Genomic DNA, 16,136 nt, shown 5'->3' on the forward strand with positions numbered 1-16,136 from the left:
GAAGCCTTCTGTTTTAAGAGCAAAGAGGATTAAGACAATACCTCAGTCACAACAGAAAAGAAGGAGGATAGTTCTGAGAGATGAATCAGAAGATGAGGCACAGGTTCAACCATCAGAACCTGTTGCTAAAGCAGCTGAGGAAGTGTCTCCTCAGAAAGGAATGGAAACTGGGAGTTCTAGACCCCTAAAAAGGCTTAGAAAGCAAAACTCTGATGATGTAGTTCCCAGAGTCTCTACTTCAGCTAAGAGACTTAAAAAGCAAAGAGCCAGTAGGGCTGTAAGTGAATCATCAAACTCTGAAGAAGGAATGGAAGCAGCAGCTAAGGAAGGGGGTCAGGAATCTCTGATCTCAACAAAACCAATTGTGATTGAATTACTTCCTACTCCTGAACCAGACCTTACTGAAGCTCAAAAATCTCCTATTCAAGAGCCAGAGAAAATTCCAGAGATAATGCCTACACCTCTTGTGTCTCCTATTAATGATCCATTACATGCTGAAGATTCAGGTACAAGTGATGAAATAAACATTCACAACTTGGTTGTGCCTGATGTTCTGTACTTGGAAGCTCCACCTACTCAAGTTAATCCACCAACAACACCAATTTTAGATGCTGATTTCAATGCAGATGTTCCAACAACACCAATTTTGAATCTGGATAATGAAGATCAGATATCAGGTGAGCATCGGAATTTGAATGTTGATCAGAATTTAGAGGCAGATCAGAACTTAGAGGATGATTTTGAAACCTCCGTAGCCTCACATACTATCATTTTATCAGAGGAAGCTGATTCTGTAGGCTCTGTCAATTCTGATGCTGTAAATGTTGATATTACTAGTGAAGCTGCTACAAATGTAAATACTGATGCAGCTGGTCCATTTGGACATGCACCTCAACAAACTATATGCAAAGATGATTTAATCAAGAAGTTTGTTGAAGGAATTTACGGATGAGCGGAAGCGTGAAATAACAATTTATTCCATAAAAACCATGTACCGCACATATAGAAAAACGTATAAAAGGGAAAAATTGAGGAATCGAAACCGTACCTCGTGAATCGAAGATTTATAATATTGGAGTGCTAGCAGTTGCTCCTCAGTGTGTGAAGCACTCTACCGGTATCCACCAAGAACGATCCTCTTCGATGAACCTTTTTATAAAACTGAGCTTTTATAAAAATGGAGTTTTTAGGAGAGAGAGAGAGAAGAAGAAGATGGAGGCTAGGGTTTTCACAAAACCAAAATTGTGTGAATAGAATGAGCCATCTCATTCTATTTATAGGGCTCTCCTAGGGTTTTATAATATATCTTTATATATATTAACCCCCACATTTTATCTTCATAAAATGCTTTAATAATAATTAAAACTATTTTAATCATTATTTCCTTTTCTTAACTATTTAGAAAATAATTCTCTCTCTCATTATTTCATCAAAGAAAAAAAAATATTCTTTTATGATGTGACCCTGTAGGTTCAATATTATGCCGGTAGTAGAAATAAATAATAATAAACTTTTATTAATTATTTACATGAATACTAAAATTCACTAAATATAATTAACTAATTAATTATATTTATTCTACATCGCGAGTGATGCTTCTCAACATATCGCGACTATCCGGATAATATGAATTCACTGCTTAGAATATCAAGAACCTGTCAGTGACTAGTTACCGTACAATGAATTCCTTCTACCCTTATAATATCCCGAATAAATACAAGGCATGGATCTCTTGTCAGGCCTATCAAATTTAATCATATGATTTCTTATTCATAATGCAAAGTTCATATTAATGCATTTTAGAAACTCCTTTCTAATATCATACACTCTGGCCAGAGATTCCAGAACTCGCATACTAAGAATAACATAGGATATTCTCTTCCTATACTGGAAGGGGTAGATCCTCTATTGACGTTAACTATCTCTATACACAAATCCCTATGCCCAGAATAGACCTAATGGATGTCCTTGAGACTAAGAACTAAACCAAAGCACAGTTCATTATATATAAGATACCTTTAACGATCTCAAGTCTAAGGACACTTGTACAACTATCACTCAGTGAATAACTATTGACACGTGAGTAATCTCCATTAGTTGTTCAACTTATCGAGTCATGTTCAGTGAACTTATTCCCTAATAAGCACCTACATACTAGCTATAGTGTCACCACACAAATGCCTATGAGAACAGACATCCTCCTGAAGGGAGCAAGCATAGTATGTACCAATCTTTGTGGATCCACTAACATCCGATTAGTTATCCTATGATCAGGAACTGTTTAAGTCCAGAGTTGTCATCTTCTAGATCTCACTATTATAATCTCATTATAATTCTAGAAGCTTTACTCTAAACTATGGAACATCTTATTTAATACACTTTAAATAGATAAAGCCCATAAAAATATAGCAAGTCTTTTATTAATTTAAATGAAATCAAATTGGAATACAAGAAAGTTCTTCCTAACTCATCATACATGATTGGATTTAGGACAAACACTTTCATTTGTTAGAGAGGATGCACCAGTACCTTGGAGTGAAACTCAAAGAGGAAAAGAGTGGACCAAGGAGTGGAACAAAGTTGATTTTGTTCCTACTACAAACATTCTTGCTGAACACTTGACTAAAGCTGATGAGATGCTACTGAATGATGACTTCAAAGCACAGCTTAGAGTTACTGCATTGAGTACCAGGCACCTTCAAGGTCAACACTCAATAACTCAAGCCAAAGTGAACAAAATTCAAGAATCACTTATTCAGCAAGATATGAATATCAAATTAGAAAAGAACAGATTTTTCAAACCAGACTTTGACCGCATTGGGTATATTGAAAAGACTCAAGAATAGCAGCAAGCTCAAATATCTGATTTTTTGAAGAATCAAGCTGCTCAACAAACCCAACTCAATGAAATCCAAAACTCTGTGGAATTCCTTGTCTCCTTGCTTCTACCAGATGATGCCAAAAAGGGGGAGAAAGTGATTAAGTCCAAATGGAAAGTTGATCAACTACTAAAGGGTAAGGATGATGATAATGAAGACCATGGAAACTCTGAAAGGGGTAGAGTTCACGGTCAAGGCAAAGGTTTTTCATCAAGAAAAGCTAGAACTACAAGTCAAAGAACAAGTTCTGATGCTGGGAGAAGAATAAGTTCTGATACTGGTAAAAGAACAAATTCTAGTGAACAAACTCTGGAACTTGATGAAGAGATTTCCAAAAGACTATTCCTAAAGGACAATCCAGGCATGGATGTTGAAAGTTTGAAGGAAGAAGAAGCGAGACTTAAAGGAGAAAATGTCAAGTCAAAGTCTAAAGCTGAAGTCATGGAAAAGAAGCCACCTAAGCCTAAGGGAATTGTGATCAAAGAGAGGACAGATATTGAGGCATTTAAGGCCAAGTCCAAATCACAGGTGGAAGTTGATCCTAGATCCAATGGCAAAGCAAAAATTGATGAACCTGTAAAGGTATATATTCCAATCATGGATCTGGAGGCAAAATCTGATGAAGATACTAGTCTGATTTTGAAGAAAAAGAATATTCAAACAACCTCTGACAGAGCTCATGTCGTTCAAGATCAGGACTTAGTAAAATCTGATATTACAATGAAGCAAGCAACCTCCAACATAGCTCAAGTTGGCTTGATATCAGAAGATAAAGAAAAGGAAACCTCTAACATTGCTCATGTTAAACCTTCAAGGATGCTACTACCTGGTTTTACCAAAGCTCAACAATCTACTCAACTTTTGAAGACTACATCAAGTGGTTTTGATGCAAGAGTTATTAGAGGAAAGGAAACTAGAAACAAATCAGGATTGGGTAGTTCTAAAGAGAAGAGAATACACAACACTACCAATGATCCAACTTCCTTAAGTGAACCAGGAGTAGGTGCAACTCCTGAGAGATTGAATCAACTTGAATATGTACAAATGGTTTACCATTCTGTATTGAAAGAAGATGTCATATTATACTTTATGACAGATGGGAAGGTATTTCAGATTAGGAAGAATGCTATTAGACTGAAGTATTTTGAAGAACTGGAACATGTTCTATTCATACGTCAAGTGAAGAACAGATCAACAAATGGTGCTTCCAGTTATTTAAAATATGATATTCAAAGATAGAAGAGACTTTATTCTGTAAAGTCTGACAGACCATATTTTCCTAAGTTCAGAGATTACAATAGTGATATTGTTGAAATGAAGCCTAATACCGCAAAAATCATCACTACATTTTCTAGTATTAAGGGACTTGAATTCAATCTAGAGTCTGATAAAGCCTATATCATCAGACTGGATCAGGATATAAGGAAAGCAAAAATAAACGATCTCAGGGCTGCTATCTTTCAAACAGGTGAAAATACAGTTGAACTTAAAGATGCAAAAAGGAGGATGCAAAATGAACTTGAATATGTTGAGAGAAGTCTGTTGAAGAACTATCTCAGAACAACTCCTGATATTAAAGAGATCACATACTGAAGCCAAGTCAAAGATCTACAACTGCTTAAATTCTGAAGGATATACAGACTGAAGCTGATATTAGACTTTAAGGATGGTAAAAGCTATAAGGACTGTAAGTTGTAGTTATCTAGTCAAATTCTCATATGCATTTGTACTTAATGTTTTTGACATCATCAAATATCTATTGAACTTGTATATTATGCTAATTTACAAGTTGGGGGAGATTTTTAGATATATTTGTGATGTCATGTCTAATGATGATTTGTGTTTAGTTTTCAGATCTTAACTAACAGGACAAATCAGGACTTAACTTGAAATCAGTACTTATACTGAAGTCAGAACTTAAGATGTCAGAACTTAAGTTATCAGAACTTAAGTTATCAGAGGATATTTATCAGGAGATAATATCAGGACTTAAGGAAACTTTCAGATAAGGAAGGCGGCTGATTGAAAGGAAAGAAGATCAAGACTAAAACAGAAAGAAATATGCATGAAGAAGAATTCTATGAAGAATAGAATACTTGGAAGAAAAGATAACTAGTTGATATATTTTAGGATGCAGACTTATGTTCGATATCAATTAGAAGATTATCTTGTAATTGTGTGTCTATATAAACACAGCATAGGGTTTACACTATATGTGTTATCTTAATCGAGAATATTATTCTTTGTAACCCTAGCAGCTCTCGTGATATTTGTTCATCACTGAGAGAGAACAGTTCCATTGTAATACTGTTTTATTAATAAGATTATTCTGTGTTTCATACTTGTGTTCTTAATTCGATTTGATTGTGCTAGACATTGTATTCAACCCCCTTCTACAGTGTGTGTGACCTAACATTAGGTGAATAAGAACAAAAAAGTCAATGTAGGTCATCTGTCTATCAAGTAATTGAATGACAGATTGGAGAAAATTGAAGTGAGAGCAGAGTCAAAAAGGAAAAACAATAGAAATGGGAAGGTAGGAATTAACAAACATAACAACTACACACCTGATAAATATGCACCAAGAAAAATCTGTGTTAAGTGTGGTAGTGTTAATCATTTGTTTGTTAATTGCAAACTTGCTATGCCTACTCCTATTTCTACACCACCTTCATTTCCCAGCATGCCTATAATGACTGTCTATGTTATGTCTACACACAATTTAAATGCATAGTATGTTAACATGCCATTTACACAAAATCCATATTTAGCTGCATTTAGTATGCCAGCATGCCTATAATGACTGTCAATGTTATGTCTACACACAATTTGAATGCATAGTATGCTAACATGCCATTTACACAAAATCCATATTTAGCTGCATTTAGTATGCCACAAATGCCATTTAGCATGCCTTACTGGAGTAACATGTTTGCACAAAGTATTCCTTTTTATGTTAATCCAATATGTGCATGATAATTCTACAATGATGAATGGTTTCAAAGGACCAACTCAAATGACAAAGGATGAATCTGAAATACCCAAGTCAAATGAGGTCAAACCTAAGAAACCAAAGAAAAAAGCTAACAAGGCAGGACCCAAGGAAACTAGGGTACCAAAATCAACTTGATTTGATTTTGATATGTGCAGGGAAATAGAAAGAATCTTTGGTATCTGGATAGTGGTTGCTCAAGGCACATGACTGGAGATTCTACCCTGCTCACTGGTTTTAGAGAAAGAGTTGGCCCAAGTATTACTTTTGGAGATGACAACAAGGGTTATACTGTGGGATATGGCTTGATTTCAAAAGATAATATCATCATTGAGGAAGTTGCCCTAGTGGATGGTCTTAATCACAATTTGTTGAGTATCATCCAACTTTGTGATAGGGGCAACTCAGTTACTATTAATGAAGAAGCTTGTGTTGTGATTAACAAAAAGAGCAACAAAGTGGTTCTCACAGGAGTGAGAAAAGGGAATATGTATCTAGCTGACTTCAACTCAACAAATGCAGAATCTGTAACTTGTCTTCTCAGTAAAGCAAGTCAAGATGAAAGTTGGATATGGCACAAGAAGCTGTCCCATCTAAACTTCAAAACCATGAATGAGCTAGTCAAGAAAGAATTGGTTAGAGGTATTCCTAAAGTGGAGTTTCAAAGGATGGATTATGTGATGCCTGCCAGAAAGGAAAGCAGATTAAAGCATCATTCAAAAAGAAGCTTGAATCATCTATTGAAGAACCTTTAAAGTTACATCACATGGACTTGTTTGGACCAGTAAATGTATTGTCTATCTCAAAGAAGAGATTTTTCTAGTAATTGTGGATGATTTTTCAAAGTTCTCTTGGACATATTTTCTAAAGTCCAAAAATGAGGCTAGTGAAATCATCACTAATCACATAAGGCAAGTTAACAATCATCCTGACTTCAAGGTTAGAAGAATCAGGAGTGACAATGGAACCGAGTTCAAGAATTCAGTGATGAGAGTGTTTTGTGAAGAGTATGGAATCATGCATGAGTTTTCTGCAGCAAGAACTCCACAACAAAATGGTGTAGTGGAAAGGAAGAATAGATCACTCATTGAAGCTGCAAGAACTATGCTTGAAGAATCAAGGCTTCCAACTTACTTTTCGGCAGAAGTTGTGAATACAGTATGTTATACTCAGAATATCTCCTTGATCAATCAAGCAAAAGGCATGACTCCATATCTGATATTCAAGAATAGGAAGCACTCTAAATTTTCTTCATGTCTTTGGATGCAAATGCTACATTCTAAGGAATCAAACTGAACAACATGGAAAGTTTGATGCTAAAGCAGATGAAGGAATTTTTGTTGGATATGTTGTTGGAAAAGCATATAGAGTCTACAATCTCAGAACAAACATTGTTATGGAATCTGTACATGTTGTGTTTGATGATAAGAAAATTGAAGGACTAAAACATGAAGGTTTTGATGATAGCTGTAATGCCTGTAAATATTTGTTATGAATGTAATATAATATTCCGTTGTGTGCACTATATAATTTTTCGTGTATTAGATGTCAGAAATTATGAGAATTCAATGTATTCGTATATATTCTTTGTTGTGTGGCATTGCGAATATTAGATTATTTATAAGCTTATAATTAATTGTACGCGAGAAAATTTCGTTACGCGGTTAAATAATATTTAAGTTTATCGCGATTAGATAATAATTGTAATAGTTACGATTAGACGATAGATTATAATTCGTATAATAGCGGATTAGAATCAAATTACTTGCATTTTTCTTATGTGACTTAGAATTGTTAATTATATTTTACATGGCTTGTATATTAGAGTATTGATCTTAGAAAATTCTTTTAAAATATATTCTTGTCCAAAATTTTTGAAAATAATTTTATAAAACTTTTAAAATCTCATAGTATTTATGGTATTAATTTTTTAATATACGGATTAGTAGATGTTACACTTTTCAAAGGGTAAAAGCCGAACATCAAAAATCGAGTGGACTAATTCAACCCTTAGAGATACCTGAATGGAAGTGGGAGCACATTGCAATGGACTTTATAGTTGGATTACCAAGGACAAAATCTAATCATGACGCTATTTGGGTAATAATTGATCGATTGACTAAGTCGGCTCATTTTCTACCGATCAACGAGAGATTCTCAATGGACAAGCTGATTCATATGTATCTAAAGGAAATTGTTACTCGCCATGGAGTTTCAGTATCTATTGTGTCATATAGAGACCATCATTTTAACTCCAGATTTTGGAAGCAATTCCAGGAACATTTAGGACCTCGACTCAAGATGAGCACTGCCTATCACCCACAGACGGATGGATAAAGTGAGCACACAATTTAGACCATAGAAGACATGCTGAGATCCTGTGCTTTGGACTTCAAAGGAAACTGGGATTAACATTTACCTTTGGTAGAGTTTTCGTATAACAATATCTTTCATGTCAGTATTGGAATGCCCCCGTATGAAGCTCTTTATGGAAGGAAGTGTAGATCACCTATATACTGGGATGAAGTTGGAGAGCCAAAGGTAATTGGCCCCAAACTGATTCAACAAACGAAATAAGCGGTAGATTTGATTCGAAATCGATTGGTCGCGGCTCAGGATAGACAACGAAAGTATGCTGATCCACACAGAAAGGATGTAGAGTATGAAATAGGAGAAACCATTCTGTTGAAAGTGTCGCCCTGGAAAGGGATAGCTAGATTTGGAAAGAAAGGAAAGTTGAGTCCAAGATTTGTCGGACCTTTTGAGATTTTGGGTAAAGTTGGAAAAATGGCGTACGAGTTGGCCTTACCACCTCAAATGCAACACATTCACAACATTTTCCCCGTATCATTGCTTAAGAAGTTCAACCCCGACACCAAATACATCATAGAGAATGAACCAGTGGAGATTGAGCCAGATTTGTCTTATGTCGAGCAGCCTAGATAGAAAAGATAAAGTGTTAAGGAATAGAATAGTTCCTTTAGTTAAAGTTTTGTGGAGAAATTCCAAAGTTGAAGAGTCAACATGAGAATTAGAAAGTGATATGTTAGATAAGTATCCACATCTGTTTACTTAGATTCTGGGGACAGAATCCTTTAAGGGGGGAAGTTTGTAACGCCTGTAAATATTTGTTATGAATGTAATATACTATTTTGTTTTCTGCACTATATAATTTTTTGTGTATTAGATGTCAGAAATTTTGAGAATTGAATGTATTCGTATATATTCTTTGTTGTGTGGCATTATGAATATTAGATTATTTATAAGCGTATAATTAATTGTACACGAGAAAATTTCGTTATGCGATTAAATAATATTTGAGTTTATCGTGATTAGATAATAATTGAAATAGTTGCGATTAGACGATAGATTATAATTCGTATAATAGCGGCTTAGAATCAAATTACTTGAATTTTTCTTATGTGACTTAGAATTGTTAATTATATTTTATGTGGATTGTATATTAGAGTATTGATCTTAGAAAATTCTTTTAAATTATATTCTTGTCCAAAATTTTTGAAAACAAATTTATAAAACTTCTAAAATCTCAGAGTATTTATGGTATTAATTTTGTGATTTATGGAGTTGTATTTTATTTACTAAAATCCATTCTTTTTAATTATACTTTCATTAATTATTGGATTAATAGTATACCCTTGCATGCATTTTAGCTTATAATAGGGTCCAAGGCTAAGACCGTCAATTCCAACCCCACTAACTTGCTAGTTTACTTCTTTAACCTTGCATGCATTTTTGTCACAACTAGACTTGTGTAAATTCTCCATTCCACTACCACTTTTAGTCAAAACAAAGTAACAAAACCAAGAGAATGCTCTCATTATTCACCTCACATCCACTCAAACACTTCACCCTCTCCTCTCCTCTCTCCCTCTCGGACGAAGCACACCCCCACCCCCATTCTTGACTTTTTTCTTCACTTCTCTTCATTTTCTTTCACTTCTCAAGCTATTCAAGACAAAACCTTCATCATCTAGTGGGGTATCTTCATTTTGAGGTTAGCTTTGTATGTGCATGTTGATGAAGCCGAAGTTGAGGCCTTAGTTCTTCTGAAGCCAAGGTTTCAACCACGGTGGCTTATAGAAATGAGCAATATGTGATCTTGGAGAGGTGTTACACTTCTATTTTGCCAAGTCATACTCATTGTTCATAACATTTGGCAATGAATCTATGAAGAGACGAATGTGTGATATGTTGTCCTTGAAAATTTTATGATTTTCGGCCATGTTTCATGATTTTTGAAAGTTTTGATTTTAAAAATGAGGTTTTGTAGATTTCCAGCCCTTGCATGATATGTTTCTTTGATGATTTATCAGGTTATAATCCTTGTGTAGAAAATTTAACCATTGCATGTTGGTTTGCGAGAAGATCTGAAACAAAATGCCATGTATGATGCCTTTCTGCTTTGTTGGTTGATTTTTGTGAGTTGCATGCCATGATTCCTTTGATAAAATGGTAGTTTAGATTATATATGATGATATGAGCTTATGGTCGGTAGGTGTCATGAAGTTACCATGCATGTATACTTCGAATATTGCTTTAAAATGTTAAGTGATGGCTTATCTTGTGATGTGTTACTTTACTTGTTTTTATAATTGATCTTCATGCTTAATAAATTGCAAATGGACCTTATATGTTGTTAGTCAATAGGTGTTAGTGTATTTTAGGACTTTCCTTGGTTGGTTGTTGATTGATTTTGGTATAATGAAGGGAGTTAAGGTGGAAGGAGACGCTTTGGTCATAGCAGGGCAAAATTTTGTACTAGAAGTTTAGGTCATTTTAGGTGAGTTTTAGTAAGGCCTTGGTAGGCCTGAGCTCGGGGGAGTTAGGACTTGATTCATACATGTGTCCAGTAGATTTAGAACCAATAAAACTTGCATTTGGTTAGGTGCATACACACAAATCCGAGAGCAGCTCAGAACATGGCACATTTGGGTAAACTTGACTTTTGATCAATAATAACTATGTAATAGGTTAGGCCTTCATGGGGCCTTAGTCTAAATAGATATAATGAAGTCTTAGGAATCTTAACTGTAATGTCTGGGAAAATTACGCTTGTATTTTATCATAATTATAATAAATTAGGTGTGTTAATATGTCATTATGTGTAATTAGTAGTAAAACCCTAACTGCTACATGTTACATGCATTCTTTATCGTCCGAGTATTTTCAGGATATTTTTTGGATATTTTATTTTGTGTTTATAGATTTCGTATCAAAAGTTATACGACCCGAATTATGATTTATAGCTGATATTTCAAATAAAATAATGGGCTTTATTTTTCATCAAACGGCTTGTACCATCGTGTTATTCCGAACATCTAGGTATTTTATAAATTTCCTCGTTTCGCGAAAAATGACTTTAGCGGGCCCCATTGGGTGTTAAAAACCCCACAAAATTCACATTTTTATTTTTATAAAATTATAGTACTTTCATTTATACCATTTCTTTGTATTTTTGCATTATTCACAATTTTTGGGAAATTTTGGCATATATATTGTATATATAGAATATTTAAAAAAAAATTATACTCAAAAATTATAAAATTTGAGGCCAATTAATTTTAAAAGATGTAAAATTAGGGCCTTAATTTTAATTAGGAGTGTTAATTTTAATACCTTAAATAGCCTAATTATTTATTTAATTATAATTAATTAATTATTAAAAATCTACAACTCTGGAAATTCTCTCAAGAACCGGGTCGGGTTTCAAATTCGGGTTGAACAATCAAACACTGATTTTGATATGATTTCTCCACCGAATCAAACAGTTCGAGTACTCAAATCACAAGTTTCGATCTATTCTTTCTGTTTTTGCCATCAATTTCAAGTTTTGATTTGTTATTTTTGATTTTTAATTTCTAGGGTTTATACCCGATTCGGTACTTTTTGATTCTGGGGTTATTTGTTGAAATTGATGTTGTGAATAGCTTTGTGTGATGATTTCTGATCGATTTCTGCTAATTAATTTTATAGACGATTGCTTGAATCGATAATTCGATATCTAGGGTTTATATTCAATTTTGATTTATATGTTTTTGATTTTGAGAAAGCTGAGGTATATAGGGTGTTAGGGCTTTGATTCTGTGATGAACAAGCTTTGATTTAAGCTATTAAAATCGAGGTTTCATGTACAAACAAAGAAAATCGATGCTTCGCCGAAGATGAAGTTGGTTTGATCGGAGAAGATGACCTAAGGGTTTTTCTGAGATGTTATGGCCGGGAATAGATTGCCTGAATGATTTGGAATTGATACCAGCTTAAAAACAAACCAAACGGTTCCGTTTTTGGCCTGAAAATGACTCGTCGGAATCTGCTCCAGTGGCTGGTTTCTGGGCAAAATCCGGCGTGTTCTTCACGACCCAGATTTTGACCCGTTTGACCCGATTGGATTACCCGGTTTTGATCCAATTTTTTCAAAGATTGGATTCTGACAAGTGTTTCTGGAAAATCATTTTTATTTTTATTTTTATTAATTATAAAAATCAGATTTATTTATTTTATAAATTGATTAATTAATTATTTAATTAATTGATTTATATCATAAATAATTCTAAAATATTTTCTAAAAATCAGATTTATGTATTTTTTGAATTATTTATTATTTATTAATTATTTTGATAATTGATCAAATAATTTTCAATAAATCATAATAAATTCATTTTAATTCCAAAAATTATAGAAAAATCATTTTAAATTCTGATTTTTCCCAAAATAATCATTTAAAAATATTTTTAGGGTTTTGTTAATTAGTAATAATTATTTATATTGAATAATAATTGATTTATCTCTGTTTAATTGATATTAATTAAACCGTTTGTCCGATTCGAGCGAAACGAAAGCCCTTTAACTCAGAAAAATGATTTATTTTCATTAAAAATAATATTAAATCCTAATTTCTTTTAGAAACTAGTTGAATTGTGATATTTATTTGATTATGAGCTGAATCGCATGTAGAGACGAGTTTGATAAATCCAGAAAAATAGGAAACGAGTCAGATAATGATTAGTTAAGCGAACAGCGATTCGATTTTGATTCTAAAAATTATTTTAAACCTAAAAATGACTGTGTGGCGTATGTGCTTATGTGTATTACATGGTTAATCGAGTCTTGCTTGTTAATAAATAATATACGAACCAATAATACGCGTATGGGTAGATAATATGAGCTACGTGAAGTCGGTTTAAGCCGTAATTGAGATACGAGACAACTAAATCAGTCTATTTCTTTAATAGAATCAAAGCCATCAAGGCGGATTGAGCCGATGATAGACGAAGGTGAAGTACTTGGAATAAATCACGTGAAAGGCAAGTTTTTCCCCTATTCTAATTTCAGAATAGTGACGTTTCTTCAGATTCTTATCACACTTGCGCTCTTTTGATTCTTATTCATAAACACTGATACACAATTGCTATTCTCTTCTTCATATTTCATTTCGATTCTTGATTTCTCCTTTTCCTTTGAATTTCCTATTAATATTCCAATAGTTATACATACACATTTGTAATAACCCCAATTTTTGGAATTTTTAAAACACGGATGAATAGTAACTTTTGCTGACAATGCTGATTAAGGAAAATTATCAGACCACGTTATATAGGAGTACTGTTATGGAAATTCTAAGATCGTATTAGTATTCCATAAATTAAAAGAGTGTATGTAAAGGTCATTAGAATTCGGATCCGGACACTTTGATTTTTCCCGAAAATCCACCAGATACCGAAAGAATTGAGTATAAGGTAACATGATTAAAAGGATTTAAATTCAAGAGTTATAAGAGAGGATCATAAAAGGAATATAAAATATTGAGAAAGGTTTAGGGGAACCCAAGTAATAAGATCCCGGATATGATCCCTCAAACGATCAACGAGAATGAATAATAAACGAGTCGTAAAGCAATTAAACGACTAAGGATCAAGCTTGGGCAAGTAGCTAGGGGATTAGCAAGGATAATACAAGTATTAAAACACCTAATTAACAAGGATTAAGCTTAATGAAAAGCTTCCACCATAAGAAGAGGACAAGTGGCAAGAGTGATGCAAGTGGTGACATAGGCTTGCTTACATCACTTTCCACTAACTAACCAAGAGTTAGCCAAACAAATATCCACCTACCATTCCATTTACACCACAAAATAAGTCAACACAAGCAAGCTTTTTTCTCCCCCATTTTCATTGCTCTCGGCCAAAACAGAACCAGCACATTAAAACTGCTGTATCTCCTTTATTTCTCACTCAAATTTTGTGTTCTATAGCTCGTTGGAAAGGTATTGAGATGGCCTACAACTCTTGTTCACAAGTCTCATCCAAATAAGCAAGGTAAGACCCTCATTTTTACAGTTCTTTAAATCGGACTTTTAGAAACTTCAAAGCCTAACTTTGTGTTCTTGATTTCTTTGGAAAGATCAAGCTTGTAGGAGGCTCCATAAGGCTTCCTAGTAACTTTCCACCCTCCAAGAAAGGTATAAATCTTCACACCCTTTAGTAATAAGTTTGAATGTTGAAGTTTGGAGATGGTTTGGATGGATGAGTAGTAATTTGAATGATAAGCATGATTCGAGCTTAATTGTTAAGTAGTTTAGTTGAATTTGGAGATGTTATAATATATGATTTGATTGAGATCCTTGAGCTTATTATGACTGAAATCAGTAGCATTGATGTGTATTTTGAGTTTTTGTTGATTGGTAGTTGGATTGATATGATTTAGAATGGTAAAAAATTTTGGAAATCGCGTAAACATAGCCGTCGTAATGTCCGATTTACTTTAGACTGCTTTTGTTCATAACATTAGGACCCGAGAACTCCCTGCTAGGTTTTGACCATTGCCATTCTTAGATAGTTCATATTACGAGCTTCGTTTTGATATGTGGTTCATTTGATTCCGATGTACGGTTTAGGAGAAACGGCCGTTTTAAGTAACGACGTTTCGCGAACGAAACATTACCCCTCGCCTTACTTTGAAACATAGGTTAAATACCGTAAATGACTAATTGGAGTATGAAACATTTATGTAAAGTGTAATAGGAAGTTGGTAAGACACTCGCGAAGGAATTTCCTTAAAACTCGTAATGGTTAATTTATTAAAAATGGTGGAGCCGAGGGTACTCGAGCGACTTAAGAGAATCAGTAAGCGCAAAGCGAGCGTTAGAGTCTAATTTGGTTAAAGTATAGATTTACAAGTGACTTCGGTTTAATTCCAACTTATATGTTGTTTATAGCTTACCAGACTCGTCCCGAGCCATTTGTAACCCCCAGTCGCTCAGGCAAGTTTTCTACCCGTTATACTGTTGTTGTGATGTATATGTGTATATGCATGATCTTGTGATAAATGCATATTTGTTATTAGCAAATTCTTGCGATATATTGTAGCATGTGATATGGTATATATGCATGCCTGTTTCGTATTCTTGATTTATATATCTGTTAGTTTAAATGCTTATTCGTTGCATAATACCTATGCTAGAGATAAGCGGTATTTGCGTATACCCTTAGTATAGGGGATCAAAAGGTGAACTTTTTCTAAAACCGGGAGGCGAGGCTCCCGAGTATAATATATATTTATATATATATATATTGATATAGTTTTTAAAACTATTAATCGAATAAGGTTTATTCGATAACTTTATTTTATTTAATGAATATTATTACGAATATTCATTCGAGGGCTTATGACTTCTTTATTTTATTTAATGAATATTATTACGAATATTCATTCGAGGGCTTATGACTCAGTTTATATTATTTAATGAATATTATTTGAATATTCATTTGAGGATCTATGACTCCAATTATTTGCTGAGATATTCTTTATTTTATTAAAGAATAAGGTGTCGATAATCAAACTTATCTTTGATTGTTCAAATAAAGATAGTACTTTCGTATAAGTATATCTTTGGTTATTTAATACTCATTTCAAGTATAAGTTTTAAAACTTCTACTTCAATTATTTTTTATAAAGATTATTCTTTATGGGAATATTATTTAAATAATAATATTCAGATATTTTCTAATATATTGGGACTGATTTATTTCATTAAATCAGCATTACTCCAAACACTCTTTAAAGTGTTTTCGAGTCTTCAAAATGATTTTTAAAAGTTAGAGCGGATCCCAAAACTCATTTTTATATTTAAGATCTTCCTTTTAAAGGGGATTTAAATACTCGTTCAAAACTTGAGGGATCCGGCTCAGTGGTGTATTTTACATTCGCAACGAGGTTGCTGTTTTGAGAAAACATCTTGATTACTT

At 33.6% G+C, this 16,136-nt stretch overlaps 1 long non-coding RNA gene across 1 annotated transcript; it reads left to right on the forward strand.

Moving 5' to 3' along the window:
• The first annotated feature begins 13,927 nt into the window (after positions 1–13,927).
• LOC141706151 (uncharacterized) lies at positions 13,928–15,151 on the forward strand. Its single transcript, XR_012568674.1, has 3 exons — positions 13,928–14,207; positions 14,293–14,350; positions 15,107–15,151. It is a non-coding gene; the product is annotated as an uncharacterized LOC141706151 (long non-coding RNA).
• Positions 15,152–16,136: the final 985 nt, after the last annotated feature.

This window comes from Apium graveolens, chromosome 2 (genome assembly GCF_009905375.1).
Source record: "Apium graveolens cultivar Ventura chromosome 2, ASM990537v1, whole genome shotgun sequence".
In the NCBI taxonomy this organism is placed as follows: domain Eukaryota; kingdom Viridiplantae; phylum Streptophyta; class Magnoliopsida; order Apiales; family Apiaceae; genus Apium; species Apium graveolens.